The sequence below is a fragment of the Carlito syrichta genome, unplaced genomic scaffold, assembly GCF_000164805.1.
Source record: "Carlito syrichta isolate Samal-C Ts95f unplaced genomic scaffold, Tarsius_syrichta-2.0.1 Scaffold305140, whole genome shotgun sequence".
NCBI classification, from domain to species: Eukaryota; Metazoa; Chordata; class Mammalia; order Primates; family Tarsiidae; genus Carlito; species Carlito syrichta.
In genome coordinates this window covers 116,271-130,835 of record NW_007249236.1, presented here as the reverse complement: position 1 = coordinate 130,835, position 14,565 = coordinate 116,271, and the positions used below count along the sequence as shown (strand labels likewise).

At 37.3% G+C, this 14,565-nt stretch overlaps 1 protein-coding gene across 5 annotated transcripts in view; it reads right to left on the bottom strand.

Annotated features, from left to right (window-relative positions):
* The window catches only part of MOBP (myelin-associated oligodendrocyte basic protein), a 38,851-nt gene extending 24,628 nt beyond the window's left edge, over window positions 1-14,223 (bottom strand). Inside the window, exons 1-3 of one of the 5 annotated variants that reach the window (XM_021714001.1) lie at window positions 14,069-14,223; window positions 13,454-13,462; window positions 3,055-3,132 (exon numbers count right to left, since the gene is read on the bottom strand). The gene's annotated coding sequence lies outside the window, so the exon portion shown is untranslated. Of the gene's footprint in view, window positions 1-3,054; window positions 3,133-9,333; window positions 9,338-9,836; window positions 9,842-13,453; window positions 13,463-14,068 lie in introns of all 5 variants that reach the window. The other 4 variants (XM_021714000.1, XM_021713999.1, XM_021714004.1 and 1 more) reach the window with 4 other exon arrangements.
* Between the last annotated feature and the right edge of the window lie 342 nt (window positions 14,224-14,565).

Sequence of the window (14,565 nt, the reverse complement as noted above, 5' to 3'; positions counted from 1 at the left end):
TTCCAAGGATTCCAGTCCTTGAGAGATAAGAGGGTAGGCCAGAGACACAAGTTGAAATAAGCACTGTATTGCTGTAAGATACCCCTTCCCCAAATTTGGTGTCTAAGACCACCTTCTGAGTCACCCAGTAGCAGTTACACAAGTAAACTTTCTCAGTTGAATGAAGTGTCATTTATCTTTGTTCCATTTTACAATCTATATATGTCTATCTTTATGTTTACCATATTATAGTAAAATCATCCATCCATTCCAAAAAGCAGTTGCTAAGCACATATGATAAGCCAAACACAATGTTAGTCCCTGACAGTATGACAATTTACAAAGACCCTGGCCTCAGGGAATGCACATTCTAGCAAGGAGGACATTAAAGTACCATCTTCAGAAATATTCACATAATTAGAGTTGTGATTGGTGCCTTGAAGAAAAAGCACGTGGGCAATAAGTTTACATTGAACGAAATTGATTAACCAGGGTAAGTCAAGGAAGGGTTCCTGGAGGAAAGAAGTTGAAGAGCAAATTAAAGTTACTGCCACAGAGAGAGGAGAGGCCTAGAGTGTTTGAGACAGAGGGCTCTGAGAGAGGGGTGCATTTGAGGACATATGACAAAGTTGGTGTAAATGCACCATTGTATGTAAGAAGGAAAGTGGAGCAGAATGAGCTGGAGAGGAAACCAGAGGTTTTTGACCTGAGTTATTGACCTGACACGCTTACTAAGTCAAACAATACTAGAAGGGAGGGGAAGCCACAGAAAGGTATTAAGTAGGAATATGTCATAATCAGATGTGCATTTTTGTAAGTTCACATCTATAGCTTTGGGGAAAATTGATGAAAACCCATTAAATCAAGGAGGTCTACTAGAAGGCTATTCCAGGAGGCTATGTAAATTATAACAGTGGTGACAAAGTATTTCAAGAGTAAAATCAAAAAGACTTTGTGATTAATCACATATGAGGAGTAGTAACGAGGAAGAGTCATGGGTGAATCCATGAGATACAGTTTGAACAACTAGGTAGGTGGTGAAAGCATCTATTGGAGGAAAAGAAGACTTGGGGGAAAAGAAGCATGAATTCAGTTTCGAGTTGAAGTATTTGAAAGAATCTAGATGGAAATGCCACATGGACAGTTCAAAGGAGACATCTGACTAGAGATAGAATTTGAAAGTTGATGAAGTATGGGTGAAAACTAAAACCATAAAGACGGATGGGATTGCCTTGGTGGCAGAATGTGGAATAAAACCAGGCTTTGACTGAGCATTGGGGCACTGCTACATTTACAGGTTATGTGGAAGAAAAGTGACTGGCAAAGGATAAAGAACAGAGAGATGTAGGAGAGAAACTAGGAATGTGTGATATCATGGCAACCAAAGGGAAGGAGTGTTTCAAGAGAAGGAGTGGTCAGCTTTGTAGAATGATTCTCAGAGTTAGTATGGTATGAGTGAGGACTATAATAGTATACTTCATTAAGTGGTATGAAAATAATTGGTGACTTTAGCAAGGGTTGTTCCTATGGAGTGGCTGAAACAAGTTAGATTTGAGAGTTTGTGGTGAGAATAGTGGCTAAAAATTTGGAGAGAGAAACTACAGGCAACTCAACCCAGAAGTTTGAGACTAGAGGGAGAAAAGAAAGAGTTGGTAACTAGAGAAATACGTGGTTTGCAAAGTATATTTTGTGGAGGGTAGGCTTATGATTGGTTGGTTTGTCGATCTGGTTGTTTGTAATAATAAAACTGCTTAGAGCATGCATAAGTGCTGATGGGAAGGATCTTAAAAAATGAAGAAATTGAAATAAAATCAGAAAGAGAAGAAATAATTAACATTCTTGAGAAAACCCGAGGATACAGAATGCAAAGCACTTGTAGAATGATTGGCCTCTCTTGGAAGAGGGAAAATAGTTGGCTGTATATTTCATTCAGGCATTTTTTTTTTCAGTGAAATAGGAGGCAAGGTTATCAGCCGAGAAGGAGAGAGTTGGAGATTTGAGAAGAATAGAATAGAATGGTGAAGAATAGAATAGAATTTTTGCAAAATCCTAAGAGATTTTGCAAAAATATAGAGACCAGGCTACAGGCAGTTTTGTGTGTCTAGTTGAGGTCACTGACCACTACTTTGTGGTGGTACATATCTGCCCCATTGTATCTTTCTCCACTTGTTCTCAGCAGCCTGGATGTAGACACAGAGAAGATAGGTAGATTCATTCATGATTGGGATCTGCTGTAATGGGATACTTAAAGCAAGCTGAAAGACGGTTGTGACTGAGATGCTAGATGTTTACAAAATTTGATTGATGGAATAGTTTCAAGTATTGGCAAAGGTCACACACGGCATGACAAAGATGGATGAGTAGAGTGGACAATTCACTGGGGCAGTGAATAGTTCATTCACATAAATATTAAAGTCATCTAAGTTGATGGATGGAGAGGAAGCAGAGAGGGAGTGGGGAGTCCAGTAACAAAATCATCAGTAAAGGAGGAAGAGTGATGTAGAAGCCAGGTGAAGGCTGCCATAAGGAATTGAGGACAAAGCAGTGGTTTAACTAGAGAGCGAAGTCATAATGGCCTGAAAGTGGCAATGGGGAGGACACTGACCCCATTCTCAAACCTGGAGTTACTTAAAGTGTAAAATGACTCCCACTTGAGAGGCTAATCAATGAAGCCTTTTTCTCAGAAGACTGGCTAGATTTCATTAAGAGAAAGAGATGGAAGGACTCTCCTGAGTAGCGCTTGAGGATATAAAGCAAAAAAGTCTCTTTTTCAATGAATGGCTGTTCCGCTGTGCATGGTACATGAGTTTGCCAAGGATGAACACATGGTGTTCACATGGTGGTTTGGGTCATAGTTCCTCTGAGGCAGAGAAAATTTTGTTTCATATTTCTACTCTCCAAACCTAGAATACTGTGAGACACCTAAACATACTTAAAAAGTGTTTGTCTTATTGGACATCTGATTGTTCAGTCTTTTGATGATTCTACATTCTACTGTGACCTTCTAAATACCAATAATTATAATGTAATACTTTACATGCAAATCAAAAAAGGCTATAAGAAATTCATTTGTACCTGTGTTTTTCTCCGTACACATCTGGTGGTTCGATCTCTGTTATGAGCTTGTCTTGGTATCATTTGCTTCTGTTTTTCCTAAAAGTGAAGCAGTAGAATATGTTCAGGTTAATTTAGTGTTTTGGTTACTTGGGTTGTAGTTAATTCAAATGTGTTATACATGGACCTTTACTCTCACAATTCCAGGAAGGATCATGATGTTTGATCTAAGTGCTGTATGCCAATTGAAGAATGGGGAAAGGATATAGTCATAAAATCATGAGCAAACATTTTTAAACTACTGTATCATCATAAAGGGAAAATGCTATATGTTTGGTTAATTCACTGTCATTAAGTAAAAAAAATCTATAGTTCTTTTTTCTATTTTTCTTATTAAATTTGAACTCTACACATCTGATTTTTGCTTATAACACTAATGAATAAAATTTCAGAATCTGGTTCTAAAAATGCAAATCTTCACAACCAAATAAATCATACTAGAAGAGAGTTAAAGGAATATTCTCCTTCCCTAAAAAATATCAGAGAGAACGAGATCATAAAATGGTACAACGGACATTGGAGACTGAGAAGGGAGAGGGGACAGGGAGGGAGGAATGAGAAATCACTTACTGGATATAATATGTACAGGTGGGGGTGGTGGATACACTTAATGCCAAAACTTCTTTGCCACAATACAATACATCCATGTAACCAAAAACCATTTGAACCCCCTAAAGCTATTGTAATAAAAATAAATTAAATACCAAACTTAAAGAAAAAAAAGATGTCTTTTCTATTGTAAATCAGGTGAAGAAATCCAATTAAATTGAGAACTTCCAAAGGATATCAATCTTTTTTCCCTATGCAATTTGGAGGTTTTTGTGACATTCATAACTTTTTTCCCATTATTTCTTAATATATATCAGATCTTGGAAGTGTTGTTTGAACAAAAAGGTCTTTATAAGATTAAGAAGATTCTAGACACAAAAATAACCTCCAAGAAAAAATCTGTAATTCTGAATGGTTGCCTTAGTTGATCATTTTGATTCTAGTAATAATGGTGTAATAAAAACTTTGTATAATGAACTGCACAGACCTTTATAAAAGTTCTATGTCAAATCAGATAAGGATCACTAGCATGTTTCTTTTCTCTCAACAGCTTGCTGAATAATTGAAATCCCTTGATTCTACAAGCTTTCTTGTTAAAAAAAAAAAAAAAAGTCAGATTGCAAAGCTATGATCCTTGGAGAAAAGAAACAAAAGAGTTAAATTCTACATCCATTCTGGTTTTCTCCATAAAGATATTTTTCAAACTGCTATACAGGAAAGACGAGTCCAACCAGAGAGGAAGAAACAGAGGTAAGAGATAGTGCTTAGACTCCAGGAATATGAAAAGATACAGGAGAGAGTAACAGACAGAAGTGAACCACTGGGGAGAGATACCATCACGTGCTGCTTAACAATAAGGATACACATTGAGAAATGTGTTGTTAGGCAATTTGTCATTGTTCATACAGCATAGAGTGCACTAGATGGTTTAGCCTAATACATACCTAGGCTATATGGCAAAACCTATTGCTCCTAGGTTATAAACCTGTACAACATATTACTGTACTAAACACTGTAGGCAATTATAACACTGTGATTAATTTAATTATTTGTGCATCTAAACATAGAAAAGTTGTAGTAAAAATGCAATATAAAGGATAAAAAATGGTACACCTGTATAGGGCACTTACCATGAATGGAACTTGCAGGACTAGAAGTTGCTCTAGGTGAGTCAGTAAGTGAGGTGAGTGAATGTGAAGGCCTAAGATATTACTGTACACCACTGCAGACTTTAAAACACTGTACACTTAGGCTATGCTAAATTAGTGTTAGAAATATTTTTCTTTCAATAATAAATTAACCTTAGATTACTGGAAATTTTTACTTTATAAACATTTTAAATTTTTTAAACTTTTTGACTTTTTTAATAACAGTTTAAAACACAAACACTATTTTACAGTTAACTTTATACATATGAAGGAGTTATATATATTTCTAAATACACATATATAAGAGTACACTCTAAAATAATTATAAAAGCCGAGCTCAGTGGCTCAGCCTGTAATCCCACGCTTTGGGAGGCTGAGGTGAGTGGATTGCCTGAGCCTGCGGGTTCGAGACCCGCCTGGGCAACTTGGCGAGACCTCATCTCTACAATAAATAAATTTTTAAAAAATCAGCCGGGCATGGTAGCACATGCCCGGCTACTCGGAAGGCTGAGGCGGAAGGATCGCTGGAACCCAGCGGGTCGAGGTTACAGTGGCCGGGAGCAGCCACTGCACGCCAGTCTGCGCGACAGAGTGAGACCCCAACTCAAAAAATAAAATAAAATAAAATAATTATAAAAAGTATGGTAAAAACATAAACCAGAAACATAATTGTCTGTTGTCATTATCAAGCATTTTGTACTATACATAATTGTATGTGCTATATCTTTATATGCTCGCAGTGCAGGTTTGTTTACACCAGCATCACCACAAATATGTGAGCAATGCATTGTACTATGCTGTTACAGTAGCCATGACATCACCAGGTGATAGGAATCTTTCATCTTCATTATAATCTTATGGGACCACTGCTGTCATTGTCAAAAATGTCATTATGAGGTGCATGACCATAATATAATTTATCTCAGATACTTGGTCAAATCCAACATTGTACAATTGCAGGGTGAGACTAGGGAGCCCAAGAAAAAAAATCTGATAAAAGGCTGTTAACCAAGCAGAGTTCACACATTACTGGGGAAACATTGTGAGACCTTAATAAACATCCTCAAGCTTTTCACTGAGATCCTAGAAAGATCCTTAGGGTAGGAATCACTTATAGGAGTAAGGGTAAAGATAAAACAGTCTGCCCTAGCAAAGCCTAAAACCAAGACTTGACCAGATCAAAGTGATCCTCCAGTAATTTAACATAACTTGGAACCTCTACAATCTATTATTCACAATGTCCAGCATATGATAAAAATTATCAGACATTTGAAGAAAAAGGAAAAAGATATTGAAATTCAAAAAAAAAATGGTGATAGAAGCAGACCCAGAGATTATCATTATTATATGTTAGAGAAAGTAGAGAAAAAAATGAACATAATATGTGACAGATGAGACTTTTCAACATAGCATAAGAAATAAAAATAATTATTACTTATGAAAACTCAAACAAGATGTGAAGGAAAGGGAATCCAAGATGGAATGCAGACTGTAACAAATGAAACTGACTATAATAAATAAAGTTAATCACATAACTATACTGAAGAGAAGAAGAAAAAAGGAGATGACTTAAGTAACTTTGGAAAATAGTGTGGATAATCCTACAATAGTAGGATTGAGCAAATAAGTAAATACAGAGAATGAGAATCTGATTTCTTTTTTTTTTTACATAGAAATCTTTTTTTAATTGTTTTTTAAAGTTGCATGAGAATCTGATTTCTTATTATCAAAGAATGAAGTTACAAAAAAGGAAAAGAAGAGGGCTAGAATAAACTTTGTGGTGTTATATTGGAGTCAGAAATACAAAAGTAAACATAGATGTGTGCATACATCAGTTAGTAAACACACATGTACTTCCTAGCTCTGTTCACTGAAAGCACTCAGAAGAAGTGACACCTCAGTAGCAAGAAATACATCGAACACAGATTTTTGGTGTCTAACCATCTAGGTGCTTGGCTGGACTAGTAAAGTGTCCAGTAATAGGAACCATGACTCATTGAAGAAGTAGCTGATTTCAGCCTAAGACAGAGAGAACACAAGTTGGTTTTAGAGAAAATTGTAATGTCAGATAGTGCTTAAAGAGGATGTGGATATGCCGACAGGGTACAGGAGCCACCCTGAGAGCGTTCCCAATGGCCAAAGTAATTTGAGCAAGAAAATAAATAAGAATAATATTGGATTCTAAACCAAGGAATAAAATAAACATTGATGGGTCTATACTGACCATTAATAACTGAATAAATAAATAGGGCAGAAGATATAATCTTCCATAAAGAATAATTCAATTAATTAATGTAGAAGCAATGAGGGATATAGAAAATCACTATTATAATACCTCAAAAATAATATCTGAAGTGACATTTACTAATGGATGCTAAAATCAGATGAAAGCTTAAGGAAAAACAAGAGTTTGCATCGTCTCTAAATATTCTCCCCAAATATTTATTAATTTTAAAAAAATAGTAACTTTATAGTGAAGAAATCTGAAAAATGCCGTCTTAACCAAGTGATCAAGGTTGACATCACCAATAATAAGACAGATTATCATCATGTGTCGTCTGTTCTGAGAAGGGCACATTATCTCTGTGTAATCCTTTTCAATAATATATTATCTCAATCTAATCATAAGACATCAAAATAATTCAAAATGAAGGACACTTAACAAATAACTAATCAGTATTATTCTTCAAACGTCTCAAAGTCTGGCCACTGCACTCCAGTCTGGGCGACAGAGTGAGACTCCAACTCAAAAAAAAAAAAACAAAACAAAACAGAAAGACAAGGAAAGACTGAGGAGCCATCACAGTTTAGATTAAATTAAGGAGACCTGACAACTAAATGCAACACGGAATCCTGGATTAGATACACAGAAAAAGGACATTAGTAGTAAAACTTGTATAATGTGAATGAAGTCTGTAGTTAATTAATAATATGCCAGTGTTGATAAGTTTTATTAGTTGTACTGCACAGTCATGTAAGATGTTAACCTTAAAGGAAGCTGAGTAAAGAGTACACTACACTGCCTGAATTCTCAGTGAGGACATCACTGCCAAGAGATAAGAATGGGTTCTTGAGGGGACAAAAAAACTCACCCTTTTTATTTTGTATGTTTTTTTAATTCCAGACCTGTATGAGAATTCTTACACTTTTTACATGCAAAGCAGAGATATATGTACAATATATAAACAAATATATGCAACATATCTGTAGTATTAAAATTTCATGGAGGTTGGATGTGATGACTCACACCGATTATCCCAGCACTTTGGAGGGACAGACGCGAGAGGATTGCCTGAATCCAGGAGTTCCAGACCAGCCTGGGCAACTTGGCAAGACCTCATCTCTACAATAAATCAAAAAAATTAGCCAGATGTGGTGGTGTGCACCTGTGGTTCCAGCTACATGGAAGGCTAAGGCAGGAGGATTGCCTGAGCCCAGTAGGTCAAGACTGAGGTGGCTGTGAGCGTGCCAGTGCCCTCTAGCCTGGGTGCCAGAGTGAGACTTCAAGAAAAAACAAAACCTTTTTAAAAAATTCCCAGTTAGGAAAATGACTCCTTATGGGGATGAGATATGAGATATTTAATTTAAGTGATACATATGCAATCATGCACCACATAACACCATTCCATCAATGATGGACCACTTATATGATGGTGGTCCCATAAGATTACAATACCGTATTTCTTTTTTTTTTTTTTAGGCATCAATCCACATAATTTATTATGTCTCCATTTGTCACAATTTAGTAGTTTTATATTTCATTTAAGAAATGGGAATTATATATTTTCTTTCCCCTTATAGCCACATTCCTCTAGGTTGAAATGTGTGGAATTTACAATATCAGACAATGCCATATTTCAACTCTGCCTTTTCTCCATTTAGATATTTTTAGACACACAAATACTTTTTGTGTGGCAACTGCTTACAGTATTCAATACATTAATATGCTGCATAGGCTTGAAACCTAGGAGTTATAGGTTATACCATAGAGCCTAGGTGTAGGTATAAAAATAGTAGGTTGTACTATCTAGGTTTGTGTGAGTATACTCTATGGTGTTCACACAATGATGAAACCACCTAATGATGCACTAGGTGTTAAGCAACATATGACTGTAATTTGAGTTTGCTTTCATTTAAGTTAATGCCCTCCATATTTTTTTTTCAAAGCAGGATTTATTGAGAGGACAGAAAAACTCCCACAGTGAGAGGGGACCCAAAGGGGGTGCCCTTAAATGTTTTCATTACAATAATTTATCTTAGCTGAAAGTTTTGATGATTGGATTAGGAACTCCCAAATTCTTTGCTTGGAGGATTCAGAAAACCAACCAGTCAAGAAAAATGAAGTTAAAAAAGGTATTTAGCTCCTAGTTCTCTGTGCTTCAGTCATATTCAATTATTTCAAGGCATTATGGTTTCTCCTGCCTTGGACATTTGCTGATAGTTTTCCTGTTTCCAGAAATACCCTCCCCAGCCCACTTTTCTTGTATAATGCCTGCTGAAGAATACAAGATTTTAAGTTAAATATACCTCTCTCAGAGGTAACTTTCCTAGCCACCTAGTCTAGATTTACTATCGAGCAATGTTATTATGCAATCGTTTAGCTTCCTGTGCTTTTTCTCCCTTGCTTGTATGGGGTACAGTGTGATGTTTTGGTACATGTATTCAATGTGAAGTAATCTTATTTTCTGTATTCTTGATGTTCTGGCATCTGGAGCTTTGCTGACCCTGGAGAGACTGCCCCTTCCAGGGTTAAATGGTTTCTAGAGATACAAATGATTCATTTGCTGTGAGCTGCCTTTCATATGCAAACCAACCAACCCAGAACCCAAACTCATCAACTACCTTTTAAAATTAAACTCTCACAGATTGAACCAATATTTATCTTCCCTAACCACCCCATGTCAGATATCCGATAACTTGGAACAGCCCCTGTACCTTAGCTACAGGAAATTATTCAAACTAGCCAATCCTAAATCTGCCTTGCCTGTTCAACCTACCTAGCCCATTCCTTCCAACAAAAACCACAGTAAGGGCTCTCACCCACACTTTTCCTTCACTCCTCTGACTTCTGTATAAGGACCCTTTCTTGTTGCTTCCCCATATGACTGTTCTCCACATTTCCCCTATTCTTGGGAGCTATGAATAAAAAACTACTTACAATGGCAACCATTTCCTGATCTGTTGGCCTCACCATTCCTGAATAAAAACAAAATCCCAGATACATTTTAAAGCAGGTTGGTTCCCCCAGAATACATCTGACACTAGGTGTTTACCTAATACTTTAAGGGTAACAGAAGCAACTGAAGCCAGAGTGGCCTACAAGGCCAATAGAAGTCACTCCTGAGGCCGAAATGATGGGACTCAATCCCAGAGGACCAGCCCAGCCCAGCAGACTTTCAGGTTGTGGGGAGCAGCTTAAACTCCAATTAGAAGACTCTCCTGGCCTTCCAAGCCTTCCATGTCCTGACCTCCAAGTCTTTTGGCTAAGAGAATGGGGCCCTCGTTTTTCACCTCAGGATGATTTATCATGGAAACACAAAGTTATTGAAGTAGAAAACAGTGTATCAAACTACAGAGTGACTTCCATGGTCCAGATAAGGCAGTCATATTAGCTAACGCTACACATTCTTGTAACTGAGTTCCTTATTATTAAATAACACTATGTACAGAACCTCAAACATTTAACCAAATTCCATATTTACAAGAAAAAAAAACATTTATCTACTTTATCCAGGGAATAGTACTGTTAAAGCCAAAATATATTCACTTTACTATAAAGGTCACATAATAGGTTAATCAACTTCCTCACATTTAGATTTTTTGAATACTTCGGTGTTTTCTCTGAGGGGGAAAAATGTATGCTTTATATGCTGGGAAGTCAAAGTCTCCATCTCCAGAATGATAAAACTGCCAGTCACCTCCAAACAGAAGTTCTCCCACTTACAAATAAAGAAAAGGAGACTTCTGTCCTTGCCAGGCACCCTGCTGTAAAACTGTCTCAAGGGTGGGGATTTGGAGTTAACCTTGATGATTCTGAGGAAACCACCACAAAGTTTCTCTATAGTATGTATAGAAAACCCACTGGACTTGAAGACACCAGAACTCTCAGCAATCATTATGTGGACAAGTGGGTTCTGCTTCAGAAGGGATGGATCTGTTAGATGAGTCTTACCTCTGCACACCTGTTGCTTCCTCTTCGACGAACTATGGTGTTTGTTCCTCAGTACATGTTAGATCCCTTCTATGTGTAATTGAGGGACCCAAGAGACTCAAAAAAAGCTATACTTACTGTAAAAGAAGCGTTCACTGTATTTTATATATCCCTACCTCAAATTGCTATATTTATATCAAAAAAGCTATACTTACTGTAAAAGCAGTGTTCACTGTATTTTATATATCCCTGCCTCACATTCGCTATATTTTATGAATTCTTAGTATTTTAAATCCTACCTCAGACTCCATAGAACTAGGCATATTCCTTTGCCTGGTAGTGACTGTGATTGTAAAGTTATACAATGTTTTAAGCAGTGTGTGTACTTAGAACTCTTGTTAAGCTCTGTTCGTCCCAATTGCCATGCTGACTTCTGCTTCTGCAATGGGATGTAAATGTTAAGCAAACAAGCCCCTCCTGAACATTCCTTTGTTTAGATCAGCAGACTTGGTGGCACTAGCCACCCTCTCGGTGGGCTCTGCTGGGCTCTGCGTTGTTTCAAACCTCCTGCCTGCTTGCTCAAGTTAATTTACACGCAGTACCTAGCTTATCTGACATTCCACTCTGCCCGTTTAGCCGTTTCCCGTCAATCACAGGTAGCGGAGCTAGAGCTTGCACAGACCAGAAAATAAACCTACCAATCCCAAGTGCCCCCGTACCCATTAGGAGAAATTACCCAATCATGTAAAAACAAGATTAAAGTTCTTTCCCCTCCCTCTGTAATTGTGCATAAAAACTGCTTGCTATACTGAATCGGGGTTCTCGTCCCTGAAGTCGCTGCGTTGGCTTCAAACGTGAGCCCAGACTCGAGCCTGAATAAAAACCCTCGTGTGTTTGCATCGGAGCTGGTTCTTTGTGGTCTCTCGGTTAAAATCTTGGGTTTAACATAATGACTAGCTGTCTGTTTTCCATAAGGCAATTGTAGCAGGTGATACAGAGCTGACTGGAGATAAGTGCTAGAGGGACATGCTGGTATGCTTTCTGTCTCATGCCCAGAGGAGGGGCTAGGAAAAGGCTTGGAAAGGTGATGTTCAGGACTTGAGGTTGGTAGACACTGAAATATCAAGAGGAACTAGTGTCAATTCATTGTGTCCTGGTGTGATTGAAATGTTACAGTAAAAGGGACGGGCCAGTGATATCCAAAGTAGGATACACACACAGTCCAAGTTGTTTTATTGGGTGCAGAAAGTTGAGATATGAGACTCTCCTTTTTATATTTATTGTTATCTAAAAAGAGTTTTGACTCCCATCCCCATAAGGGAATAAGTCTATGCAGGGATGTGAGCACTAGAAAATATAGGAAACACTTTTGATCAGAGTCTTTTCACAAAGTTGCTAGAGGTTTGCCTCCTTCATTAGTGTACATATCACTGACAACCTGTGAAAGGACACCAGCAGCCTAGAGGGACTACTCAGGGCAACTCTTTATTGCCTTCAATACAACTCTGCATCTGCCTTCACCAGATGGTTAGTTACACTTGGAAAGGAATTATTACATTTGTGAAACTAATACACAGCAGTAGACATGTATCCAACACACACAAAGAATCTAAATTAAATACCTCACTTGAAGCCCATCAAGTTCATGTATATTTTACTGCAATTGGCATTTATAATCCAAGGGTAGCACTTACACACTTTTGGTGATTGCTCGGGAATTATCTGTAAAAGCTCTGGATTTTTAATTTTTGTAATTTTGTGTAACATGATTTCAGGTACTCATTTAAAATCCTAGTAACTGTTAAATAAACAAGACCTTGAATTAAGAGCTTGTATAATAAGATTCAAGAATGGATTTGAATATATATATGATCTAAAGTGCAAGCATATTTCTTCAAAAACTGCATAATCTAGACCTAATAATGACAAAATGGCAGGCCAAACTTAGACTAAGGTACATGTAGCAAAATAACTGGTCCATACTATTCAAAACTATCAAGGTCCTCAAAGCAATAACTGTCTCAGTTACAGTTCTAGATTAAAGGAGACTGAAAAGGTAGAACAGCCAAAGGCAACACATGATTCTGGATTGGCTCCTGGGGCAATTGATGAAGTCTAGATAACTCTAGATTAAATAATAGTATTTTCTCAATGTAAATTTTTTTATTATAATGATATGTGCCCTTGACTTTAAATTACTTACAAAAAATATTGTATGTGTTTGTGGATACAGAAAGAAAAAGAATAATAAAATACATGTGGTAAAATGTTAACATTTGGGTCATCTGGGTATAACTAGAATATTTTGTACTGCTTGTAACTTTTCTGTAATCCAAAGCAATTTTTTAAAATCCACTCACCAACAAGTCCCCTGCCATTCTAAATAATCATAAAATAGCAAGCATATCAGCACATCTGGCAGTAGTCTGTTCTCTGCCTCCCTATTTTATTTACAAGGCATTGAAAATCCTTCTCCCCATTTTTCTTCTAGTACCCCTGGCAAATTCATTACTTTCTTTCCCTGACCATAATCCCTTTTTTTTTTTCTATCAGTCACAGAACTGAAAAGTCCCTGTGATTTCTAAAAGATTCTGTACCAGATAAGGCATTAATGTCTTTCCATTTCTGATTGCTGATCTACAGGGAGTGGAATTCCAAAAACATTTGGGCTTTGTTGTTCCACTAGTATCCCCCACATGTAAACCATATGAGAGAAGATATTCCTAGATAAGAAGAAAACCTTATTTTTAAGTCAAGACAAATAATAAAATAAATAGAAAAAAAAGAATTAGAAGAAGCCAACAGCATCATTGATGCAGCTCCAGGAACATGAATGGGGTTTTGAAACTGAGGAAATCTGAGTTAGGGTTCTGAGCTTCTCCTCAGGCTCAGACAATTCCCAAGCATTAGCAGGAACTTGTCTGCTAATGAGAAGGAATGGCAGAGACGGGCCCTCTGCCCACATCAGAATAAACTTGGTGTCCTCTGTTCCTGTTTTTCCATCCTTTTGTCTTCCTAATCTTGACTGCTATTACAGCAAGTTCTCCCTGAGATATAATGATAAACAAAATGTACACTTGCCACTTGAAGATGAAGTACAAAATGAAAATGAATGGAATCCCCTTACCTTCAAATAGCAGTTGTTGTGTAAAACAGGTTCCACGTTTGTGCCAGGTCCCTGAAGGGTTGAGGCTATCTCAGTGTATGCAGAATATATAGGGAGAGATTATAGATCTGGGTTTTTTATTACACAAGGTGTTTTTGATGGGTCCTCAGCCAAGATCCACTTAAAAACAAAAGCTACACAAAGACTACAAAAAGGCCACACAAAGTTTAAACAAAAGGCTAAAGAAAAACCAAACAAAAGTCAAAGAAAGTTTGAACAAAGAGTGAAACAAAGACAAAACAAAGGCTAAACAAAGACAAAAACAAAGAGAAAAACAAAGAGCAAAAGAAAACCTAAACAAAAGCGAAGCTAAGCTACAACCATATTACACACACATACACACATACCACATCCATTCTGTAGCCCCACACACACTCACATATTCCAGCCTCCCACCTCCTACATCTCACATAATCAGCACCCCATGTGAAACCTCACCCCGCATCAAGGCTTCTTCC